General features: G+C 42.6%; 1 pseudogene; it reads left to right on the forward strand.

Moving 5' to 3' along the window:
• The first annotated feature begins 1,467 nt into the window (after positions 1-1,467).
• Positions 1,468-5,505, forward strand: LOC120999105 (annotated as a pseudogene).
• The last annotated feature ends 6,721 nt before the right edge of the window (positions 5,506-12,226 follow it).

Genomic DNA, 12,226 nt, shown 5'->3' on the forward strand with positions numbered 1-12,226 from the left:
TTTTTTAGGATAATGAGGTTAACCTCCCTCTCAGTAATCCCGAGTGCCAGAAGCGCTAACCCCGAACCACACTTGGACCGCAAAACACCGACGCCGCACATAGACGCCACTTACATAGAGAAGTCCTATTCCAGTTCGCATGCTCTATTTTCTTGCTGGGTTGCAGACCGGAAGTTCGGGGCCGCGCTCCGGAAATGCAGATGCGGACAAAATTACTGACATAATCAGACAGCCAGGGAGGATAAAAGTGCCCAAGGGGATGTACTTATAAAGCCCAACCACGCCCATCCTCCCCTCCTCTTCTTCTCCCACCTCCTAAGCTAACCCAACATCATTATGATACCACTGCAAATCCCATGTAGGAGCATATCTCATTTATGTGTGCATCTGAAAGTACAAATTTCCTTTTTGTGTGTGCCTGAACTATACATCCTTATGCCACATATGAAGTTCACTGGATGAACCTGCTACCCACAGAAGATCACAGACAGAATGACACCTGGTTATTGGGGGCAAAATTAGAGTGATCAATACCAGGGGCGGACTGACCGGTCGGGCACTTCGGACATGGTCCGAGGGCCCGGCCGGGATGGTGGCCCGCCGCAGAATAACAATGTGGTAATGGCAGCGGGGCCCAGTGCACTCACTGTATTCTATCGCACCGGGCCCCGCTCACTGTAATACTAATTTTCATATGTGAACAAACAAGAAGAGAAATCCTCTGCGATCCTCTCCCTCTCTGTACTCACAAACTCAGTAGCAGGCCGGGTGGCAGCGTAACTCACTGACGTCACGCGCCTGCTCCGCCTGCTTCATTCATAAAGTGGGAGGAGCAGGCGCGTGACGTCAGTGAGTTGCGCTGCCGCCCGGCCTGCCTGCTACTGAGTTTGTGAGTACAGAGAGGGAGAGGATCGCAGAGGATTTCTCTTCTTGTTCACATATGAATATTAGTATTACAGTGAGCGGGGCCCGGTGCGATAGAATACAGTGACTGCACAGGGCCCCTCTGCCATTACAACACCAGATGCCGGCCCCCAGACCCTGTATTGGGGGTCATTCACTCACAGGGACACTGTTATGGGGGGGATCTGTGGATGACACATATATAGCATAAGGTGCTATATATGTGTCACCCACAGTGCCATCCACAGAGCCCCCACAACAGTGCCATCCACAGAGCCCCCACGACAGTGCCATCCACAGAGCCCCCACGACAGTGCCATCCACTGAGCCCCCACGACAGTGCCATCCACAGAGCCCCCACGACAGTGCCATCCACAGACCACCATTACTTCAAAACCCACCAAAAGCACACCTTTTGGTTAAAAATATTTTTTAATTTGGCTATTCCCCACCCACCTTGTAATTGTTCCGCTACTTGTGGGCTGCGCGGGCATGAGTTCAGTCACTTCGGTGCGCAATCCCGTCCTGCAGCGCGTGATCCCGCGAGACCCGCCGCTGTAGGTCATGGGTCTCGCGGGATCACGAGCCGAAGTAACTGAACTCATGCCCACGTAGCCCGCAAGTAGCAGATCAGTGGAACAAGTACAAGGTGGAGGGGACTGTTTCTAACAGAGGCTCACTAATGGACGCTGAGATTAGATCACCCCATACGAAAGCATTAAATCAATGTTTTCCTATGGGGAAAAATATGACCCTGGAGGTCATCATGCAGAGTGTGAGGACGTCCAGCTTCAGATACCAGACCAAAGGTCTGCTTTACTCCAGGAAGCCCTCAGGTGGCTGCCGGCCACTAGAGGCTGACTTATTGCTGGAACGTAAACAATGCAGTTTCTCTAGAACATTGCAGCTCGATTTGCAAAAGGGACACTGTACCCAGACCACATCAATGAGCTGAAGTGGTCTGGGTGCCTTTTGTGTTACTTTAACTTTGAAATCTTATTAAAGGGTTTCTACCACCTCGTTTTGTCATATTTAGCTGTCAGACACTAGCGATCCGCTAGTGTCTGCTCAACCAAACAATGCTATTATAATATATTTTTGTGCAGCCGTTTCCATAAAAAACTAACTTTTATCGATATGCTAATGAGTTTCTAGGTGCTATGCGGGCGTCTTTTCAGCACCTAGAGGCTCGGTCTACTCACACAAAATGCCGCCCAGCGCGTCCCTCCAGCCCGCCCATCTCCTCTGGAATGCGATCCCCCCTCTGAGTCAGCGGACGAATTCTCGTGCATGCGCTGTGCGCGTCTGTCTTCGGCGCAGTTAATGTCTGACCGCTCCCTGCACAGACATCTCCACTGCGTTTGTTCCTTGGAGCACTATGACGTCATCGGCGCAGGCGCAGTGGAGATGTCTGTGCAGAAAGCGGTCAGACATTAACTGCGCCGAAGACATGCGCGAGAATTCGTCCGCTGACTCAGAGGGAGGATCGCATTCCAGAGGAGATGGGCGGGCTGGAGGGACGCGCTGGGCGGCATTTTGTGTGAGTAGACCGAGCCTCTAGGTGCTGAAAAGACGCCCGCATAGCACCTAGAGGCTCATTAGCATATCGATAAAAGTTAGTTTTTTATGGAAACGGCTGCACAAAAAGCTATTATAATAGCATTGTTTGGTAGAGCAGACACTAGCGGATTGCTAGTGTCTGACAGCTAAATTTCTCAAAACGAGGTGGTAGAAACCCTTTAAATATTGTGTAGGGTGTGGCTGGAGGCGGGGCATGGAGGCGGGACAAGGGTGAGGCTTGCAGCAGAACATGGGTGGGGCCTGTAAGGGGGCCCTTGATTTATTTTGCCCGGGGGCCCTGAGGGTTCTCAGTCCGCCCCAGATCAATACATAGAGGTACATTTGAAAATGACAATAGGAGAGCTACAGTGCAATACAAACAGTAAAAAATGGTCCCAGGTGGTGACAGACTCCCTTTAATTTATTTCCAAGCCTGGTCATTAAGTGGTTAATATGTACTTAAAAGACTATGTAATTGCACACAAATTCATCTACCATATAAATGGCAACAAAAATACTGTTACAAAATACTGTGAAATGATGAGTGATGATTAGAGATGAGCGAAATTTAAAAAAATGTGATTCGCCGATTCGACAAATTGTTTTGAAAAAAAATTGGTTTGATCTGAATATATTTGCAGCAAATTTAGTTAAAAATGCCTATTTCCTGGCTGCAGAGAGCCTTTATAGTGGTGTAGAACACTGTACCTTGCAGTAACACTCATAGGGAGTCTGCTTTGGTAGTGAAATAATACTGTGAATCAGTATGACATGCAGATGACAGGCGTCGTTTTTAGAATCATTGCACACTTCACTTATTTGGGCAGTCACGGGGCCAAAACTGACCAAATAACTCAAGCATGAACTCAGCTTTACAGGTCGATATTAGCGCCAAGAAGAAGCGCACTCCTTTTACACCGTCATCAGCTGATTCCACATAGATGTCTACAGAACCTGTTCTATTAAACGCTTATACAAGTAGAGCCCCCCGACAGAGTGGAGAGGGTGTCAGCAGTAAGTTTGTGTTGATGTCACTGATTATTTTGCCGTTCCTCTGATCCGTCAGAACAATAACCCCCAAAAAACGGATCCTGTCTGTGGAGCAAATGAGGTGCAGAACAGCGTGACACTGCCATGCCCTGCACATGTGGTATGTTAGAGGGGCACTGTGACTTGTCCCTGCAGTGAAGCCTGAGGACACGGTGGGACAATTCATTATTATTAAAATAATGTTCTTGGCGAGACTTTTGATTGCTTGGGTTTGGTTTTCTTGAAATACTAAGTATTACTTCATGGGTTAACCTGGTAAGGCTACTTTCACACTACCGTTCAGAGCGGGTCCGTCTGATGTCTGCTCAGATGGATCCGCTCCTATAATGCAGACGTTTAGATCCGTTCAGAATCCGTCTGCATTATAGTGTGAAAGTAGCCTGAATGGATCTGTCCAGACTTTACATTGAAAGTCAATGGGGGACGGATCCATTTGAAGATTGAGCCATATGGTGTCATCTTCAAACGGATCCGTCCCCATTGACTTACAGTGTAAGTCTGGCGGATCCGTTTGCCTCCTCACGGCCAGGCGGACACCCGAACGCTGCAAGCAGCGTTCAGGTGTCCGCCTGCTGAGCGGAGCGGAGGCTGAACGCTGCCAGACTGATGCATTCTCAGCGGATCCGCGTCCACTCAGAATGCATTAGAGCCGGACGGATGCGTTCGGGGCCGCTTGTGAGACCCTTCAAACGGAGCTCACAAGCGGACACCCCCGAACGCAGGTGTGAAAGTAGCCTAAGATTAAGAGATATGAAAACATTCTATTTAAGCTGAGAAATATTGAGGAAAAATTGACTAAAATTTGGGGAGAATGGAAGTTTTAAGGTTCTCCTGCCTACACTCCCTCATTATCCCCCCCTTTCTCACTTATTGATGGGGGGGCGGGAGACGCATCACAAGGGAGAGGGTTAGTTGTGTATGAACATGGGGGTAGGGTTCATTAGGGGAAAAAAATATAGTAATGTTTTTTTTTCGTGAATTGTATTGTTTGAATTTCTAATAAATAAAAAAAAGGAAGAAAGCATATCACACACTGAGAGTGAAAGGAGCAGGATTCCTCAGCAGTGCAGAGTATTTCAGCAAAAGAGTGTGCTGATCCTGTTGAAGATTGTGGACTAAGAGTTACAAGGTGGAAAGAGCAGGGTCCCCAGCAGCACACAGTATTTCAGGAGTGTGACGGTTCTTTTGGAAAGGACAGACAGGATTTCTGGTTCTCAAAAAGCTTAGAATCAATGTTGAAAAATATATGGCATCAGATGTGTGTGAGGACGCCATCATGATAGGACGGGTACGCCATCCAGGGCACATTGTATATGTGGGAGACATACAGAATATAACCAGGAAACAGATTGAAGAAAGGGGACAATTCAATCAGATAATTGGCAGCAGTCCTTGTAATGGCTTATCTGTGGTTAACCTGCACCTGGAAAGGCCTTTATGGTGGCAGTGGACAACTTTTTTTTGACTTTCCATGATTACTCAATAAAGTGTTGCCTAAGACAGGAGAGAATTGGCCAGTCTTCTGGTTATTTGAGAACGTGGTTGAGATAGGGAAAGCATTCCAAAAAACAATTTCTCTCCACCTAAAGACTAATTCTGTCAAGATTGATCCAAGTGCGGTATTGGCTGCTCATTGAGCCAGATACTTCTGGGGGAACCTGCCTGGCATGAACAGGCCTCTAGTAGCTACAGACAATGAGAAGACAAAGCTTCAAGATTGCTTGGAGCAAATTGATCAAGATTCAAACCATAGCTACCAGCCCCTGGTCTCTTCATCAGGGAAAACATCACAAGTTCCCAGTCATCATGGATGGGAAGGAGGACATCCTGTGGTGCACGGAGATGGAGAGGGTCTTTGGATTCCCACCGCACTATACGGACGTCTCAAAAATCAACCACTGCTCCCGACAGAAACTCTTGGGAAGGTCATGGAGTGTCCCGGTCATCCAGCATCTATTCGCCCCGCTGAAGGATTATTTTGAAAGTGTGTAAAAGCCACAAGGGGCCCACATGCTACAGATTTATCATGGAGACTGGATTTTATAATATTACATTATTATACAAAGAAAAACAAGCAAAAATGAAGCCCATTAGTCACCCGGCTCCCAAGTGCGATCAGCTACAGCATCATCGAGTACTGTCTGCACGTCACTGATGTTCTTCTCAACCGTCTCTGGGTCAGGAGACTGACTGCTCACAACACCAGCTCTCACGCCACTCTCCTAATCACTACTTGGCCGTCTAGTGGAGGAAGCGGTGGATGTCTCCTCCACATCTTGGCTTGCCAGTTGCTGCTGACTGTCTTCTAGTAGCTTGTCCTCACTGTATAGTGGAGCTGAGCCCTCAGCATACAATACTTCTCTGGCTGATGGAACAGAAAAGGACAGAGGCAGGTTGAGGACAGGTGAGGGCACAGGGCCTGCTCCTGGGCCATGCCAACTAAGGGTTGTATCTGATGAACCCACTGACTCTTGGCTGGGGGTGTTTGATGTAACTTGCGACGAAGTCGAAGATCGAGACAACCATTCAAGAACCGCTGGGTTGCTGGTCAAGACACGACCGCTAGCTGACACTGGGAGCTCGGGCCTCTCAAAGTGACCCCTGCTGCCACGGCCTCTTACTCTGCTGTGATCTGTGCCTGCGCCAGAAACATTTAGGCATTTGCCACTCCCCTGTGCAGGGCCTGACACTTCTCCATCTGACATACTGTTAGATCAACAAATAAATAAAAAGGAATTTAAAACATCCCAAAAAAGTCTGTAATTTTCTCACTTCACTACACAATGGCAAATACTTTTTTTGTGCCACTAATACACACTAAAAATGGCTTTAGAACATATAACTGCAGCGCTAAACGGCAAATAATATATATTTTCTTGCCACTAACACACGCTAAAAAGGGCTTTAGAACATATAACCGCTAAATGGCAAATAGGCCCTTATTTGTTTTTCACTTGCCACAAAAGGCTTTAGAACATATTATAGCACCGCTGAACGGCAAATAGGCCCTTATTTTTTTCCACGTGCCACAATAGGTGAGCGACAAATATATATTTTTCTTTTTCCACTAATACATGCCACAAAAGGCTTTACAACAGATAACTGCACCACTGAGCGGGAAATATTTTTTACCTTTGCCACTAATACATAATAAAAAGGGCTGTCATTTTATCACTTCACCACACAACGGCTAATAAGCCCTTTTCCCCCCACTAATACAAGCCAAAAAATGCTTTAGAACATATAACTGCACCGCACAAGGACAAATAAGACGTAGAAATATTTCCTTGTAATAAACCCTGTTAATACCTGTATCAATCAGTACTTGGACCCTAATAAGAACAGTTTGCTGGTATTACAGAGCTGTATAATGGCAATTTGGATCTGCAGTCAGTGCAGCAAGGTGTAATAGGAATGTTTCTATTACCCAGGCTGTAACCTCCCCTACTGAACCCTTTTCAACAGAAAAGCTATGGAATGATTCCTCCCTATCCTTTCCCTACACCTTGAAAATTCTTTCCCGGCACTTGCAAATCGATTTTTTAGCACAATGATGTTTTTTCTAACACTAGTGCCTACAGATGTCTCTCCCTGGTGAATGGCAGGATCCAAGATGGCTGCCGCTATTTATAGGGCTGTGACATCATAGGGCTGGCTGGCTGCTGATTGGCTGCATGCATGTTATTATGGGTGATCCCGCCTTCCCAGGGTGCCTTTCTCCATGTCTTCACATGTGCAGCAGCCATTTTAGACAAAAATGCGATTCCTGACCACAAAGCGCAAGGAAATCCGGCTTCAGTGCAAATTGAATTTTTCCTGAAATGCGGATTGAATTCCACTTTGTCAGCTTCAATTCGCTCATCTCTAGTCGTGATAGACTAAAGGTTCACTGGGATTCATTAACAAATTGGCTCTTGGCTTTGCTTGGTCACAACTCATCCCATACCTCAGTAATGAAAAATTTTCTGCAGAACTCTTTTTAATGTCTCATGTATGTACGGAATTGTAAAATCAATAGGATTATACTGTACCTGTGTGCTGTGTAATAGGGATCCATAGGGACTGTAGTCACTGTCATTTAGTTTTGATGGCTGCATGACTATTGCCAGGCAAATGTATCTGCCTGTTTCTATTCACAACAAATTTTTAATCTGAAAATGTGCATTCGGCTTGATATACATGTTGCCACATGTAGCCCACCTGTGGCAGCCAATGGCAAAATGATTTTGAATTATAAGGCTATGTACACCTTTGGGGGCAATTTTTTTTTTGTACTATTGAATTGTACTGGTCTTTACCTAAAACTTTTTTTTTAAATTGGTCTTTATTAAAAATGTTTAACTTTCTTTGTGCAGCCTTGAGTTTCTCTAGAAGCAGGATCTGAATTTTCACTCTGTTCTGTCAGACAGATTAGCGGAAGGTCTCCTTATCTCTGACCTTATTGCCACTCATTATAGCTTAATTCTTATCTTACTAATAACAATATGGCTTAAATAAGTGTTCATGACCTATTGTTAATTTAGAGACAAGGTTTTCTAGATGACATAAAGGGAAAGCAAAAAGAATTATTCACACAGCTAGTTAACCATTTGTGACAGAACGGCTCAATATTTTTAATAAAGACCAATTGAAAAAATGATTGCCCAAAATAACTAAAATGCAAGGAATTACATTGGGAATTGTGTGCCCATTAGCCACGCTGTGTGTGAGTGGAATGTAACACCTGCATACAGCAGCTGCAACATGTAAATGCAGCCTTATGTCAGTTTATTTTTGCATATTCTGTCCTGCTTTATTTGAACCCTAAATAATTTGTGTTATATTATGATTAGTGTTGAGCGAATCGAAGTCCAATTTTTTCGATCAGAATTTCAGGATAAATTTGATTTGTCTCAAAGATGAATTTCCTCATGATTCGTGGTAGCAAATCGATTTAACCTGAAATAGTGTAAAAAAAAACAAAAAAAAAAAAAAAACATGCTTACCTGATTCATTTGCTCGCGACGGGCTGACCGCCGCCATCTTGCTTGAAGATCTCGGCCAAAAGACGTATGACGGCCGGTCTGTCACAAGCAAGTGGATCAGGTAAGTATGATTAAATTTTTTTATTTTACAAAAATTAGAATATCGTGCAAAGTTCATTTATTTCAGTAATGCAACTTAAAAGGTGAAACTAATATATGAGATAGACTCATTACATGCAAAGCGAGATATTTCAAGCCTTTATTTATTATAATTTGGATGATTATGGCTTACAGCTTATGAAAATCCCAAAGTCACAATCTCAGGTACCCTTTACTCAGGCAATCGCCACTCCTTGTCATTACACCCACTACTTACAAAAAAATGCTCTTTGTGATTAAATAATTCGTCACAAAACAATTTTTTTTATAAAATTCAGCGAAGCAGCCAAATTGAATTTGCTTATCTCTAATTATGATCACTCAGCTACCGTATATGGAGTTTAAAATGTAAAACAGTTAAAAACACAAGAAGTATGTAGTATAAAACTAGTTACTTTTATCAATCAACTATCAAAGATGCATTGTGTCACAAATCACTCATGCCATAATACTATATACTACATTTACAAATAGACATCTCTGGTACCTTTGATAGTGCACTTAATCAATACTACAGATTACATTGAAATGGGCATATTTTATTGTGTGACTCTGGTGGAATATAGAGCACCCTCTGCATATTTTAGAATATTAAATGCTGCTGATTGCATACTTTGATTGGGCATGTATTTGGGATATGGAAAATAGAAACATAAGAATAGCATAACCCTCAACATATCTAACTGGAAAGAACTTTGCAACTGCTGATACTGTATAAATAATCATATAATTTTGCAGCTGTTCCGCTGATATAAGTCAGATTTTCCTCATACTCACAATGAAGGGTAATTACTGAATGCTTTCTTGCACAGACAAATTAGACAAATGCTAAATTCTCTAAAAGGGAATTTAGGTCATTTGATTACAAATACATCTTTTCATGCAGTATTATTACTGCACATTACATATAACACATAAAAGGTAATATTACATTCTTAGACCTCCTGCACACGACCGTATGGCTTTTTCAGTGTTTTGCGGTCTGTTTTTCACGGATCCGTTGTTCCGTTTTTTGTTTCCGCTGTGTTTCTGTTTCTGTTCCGTTTTTCCGTATGGCATATACAGTATACAGTAATTACATAGATAAAATCGGGCTGGGCATAACATTTTCAATAGATAGTTCCGCAAAAAACGGAACGGAAACGGAAGACATACGGATGCATTTCCGTATGTGTTCCATTTTTTTGCGGACCCATTGACTTGAATGGAGCCACGGAATAATAGGACATGTTCTATCTTTAAACGGAACGGAAAAACGGAAATACGGAAACGGAATGCATACGGAGTACATTCCGTTTTTTTTGCGGAACCATTGAAATGAATGGTTCCGTATACGGAACGCAAAAAACGGCTAGTAGACGGGGAAAATAAATGGTTGTGTGCAGGGGGCCTAATACATGGTCAGAACTCCAGCCCATTTAATCAGTGCCAACGATGTATTGATTTGTGTCTATCATTGTTAGATACAATGTGGGGAAAAAACTACATCAGTTAGGTTAGGATATAGGAACATACATTTTTCCATTCACATAGCTTGTACTTTCTAATGCCACCATTTAATATTGCATAGGATGTAGTGCGAAGTGGGAAAAAAAAGTTCTAAAGGAGGTGGAATTGGAAAAAAAAATGTAATTCTGCCAGTTTTTTTTATTTATTTTTTTATACAGTGTTCACTCATCTTCGGATAACACATATCTATAGTTTTTCTTGAGTTTTGATATTGAAAAAAAAAATAAAACAACTTTTAAAAAAATATTTTCTTTTATTATAATTTTCTGACGGCTATGACTTATTTTGTAGTTATGGGTGCGGAGCTGTATTGGGGCTCATTTTTAGCAGGCGATCTGTACTTTTCATTGATACCATTCTGGGGTGTGCACGACTTTTTGATCACTTTTTATTTAGTTTTTTTTGTGAGTGGAGAAGCAACCAAAAAACTGAAAATCAGGCATTTTTTGCTGTTTAAAATTTTTCAATATTTTTATATTTTTAGCTATTAGTATGGTATGAGGTATTAGGTATTTTGAAGTATTAGTAGTATTAGTACGGGCGCTTTCACATGCAGCGGTACATATGATGTGTATTTCTTAATTTTATTTATTTTTCATTTTGAGAATTTTTTTTATTTTTTTATTTTTTATTTAAAGGGAATTATAACAAGCAATCATTGGATTGGTATTCTCATAGACCCCAATGCATTAGCATTGACATCTATGATGATTTTACTGTGTTTCTAAGGAGCCCTTCCACAGGGCAGTATTCTACTGTCATTCTCAATGACAGGGGCTGCCGCATACACACTCCAGCTCCTCCGATCGCCACATTGGAGATCCGGAGCATACCTGGAAGCGCGCTCTTCCAATATTTAACGTGCTCAGACGTGCAAGACTTCTTCACCATAAGAACTGTGAATCTGTCAAATCGGATACCTTAGGACATGGTCACAGCAGGGACACTTGATGGTTTCAAAAAGGCTTAAATGAATTGATACAATTACACCAATAACATCAATGCTTAAGAAAAAGGCTTCTCAATTCCCCTCCCTTATTTCATTCCCCACCTATTCTTTGGTTGAACTTGAGGGACATATGACCTTTTGCAACCATACTATAGCATATTAGTTTCCTGTTAAAGTAATTATTTAATATTTTTATAATGGACTATATATATATATATTTGCTGCTCATTTACCCCATTGAAAGAAGCATACACATAATAAGATATTTAATTCCAGCTTTACAATAGCATTGGGGCCTTGAGAAGAATTTGGCAGGAATGTGACTGTTTTCAAAAGGATGTTGATGGGTCATTTGCAGTTTGCAGCTTCTGTAATTAGGTTGTCTGCTTTAACTTAGAGAAATGAGATACTTACTGACAGCTAATTTTTGATTCCTCCTGAAAGGCTTTACTCATTATGAGAGACAAATAGAAAACTTCCTCCTAGAGCTCATTAAGAGAGTCATAAAGGAATAAGAAATCTGCTTGTGTTTAAATACTATACTATGCTTAAAAAAGGACTCACACTATGTGGTCTACCCAAGATCCATCTATATATGGCATTAAAATATGACCCTCCTAAGACATGTCCCTGTAAGGTGGTCAGACCTTCCCAAGACATGTGCCTTTAAGGTGATCAATGGTTTTGGCCCTGAGTGGTATGCCTTTCTCACCACTGTAGAGTGACAGAAGGTACCGTAACAGACACACATACCACTGTGCACCGCCAAATCCCCATTCACTATAATGGGATCCGGAGGGGATGCGGCTGCTTCCCAGAATATATGCTGGCTTTAGGCTGGCCAAAAAATTCTGTGTGTGGTTATTTTTTGTGTGGTTGAAAGCCAGCATATACTGTATGCAGGAACAGTGACCGGATCAGAGTTTTGGATTTCACATCGCTAAGTTAGAGGGAACAGGCAAATTAGGTAAACTGTTGCTTTAAGTGGTAACAGGAAAAAATAACACAATTCCTTTAAGAGGTAACAACTCAATATTCCTCTCGCTTGTATTATGCTGAGCCCCTTGAGCATCAACACCCAGGAAACTGACAAAGCTAGAGGTTGTCTTATCCTGGCCATACAGCACTATGC

Source organism: Bufo bufo, chromosome 4, assembly GCF_905171765.1.
Source record: "Bufo bufo chromosome 4, aBufBuf1.1, whole genome shotgun sequence".
In the NCBI taxonomy this organism is placed as follows: Eukaryota; Metazoa; Chordata; class Amphibia; order Anura; family Bufonidae; genus Bufo; species Bufo bufo.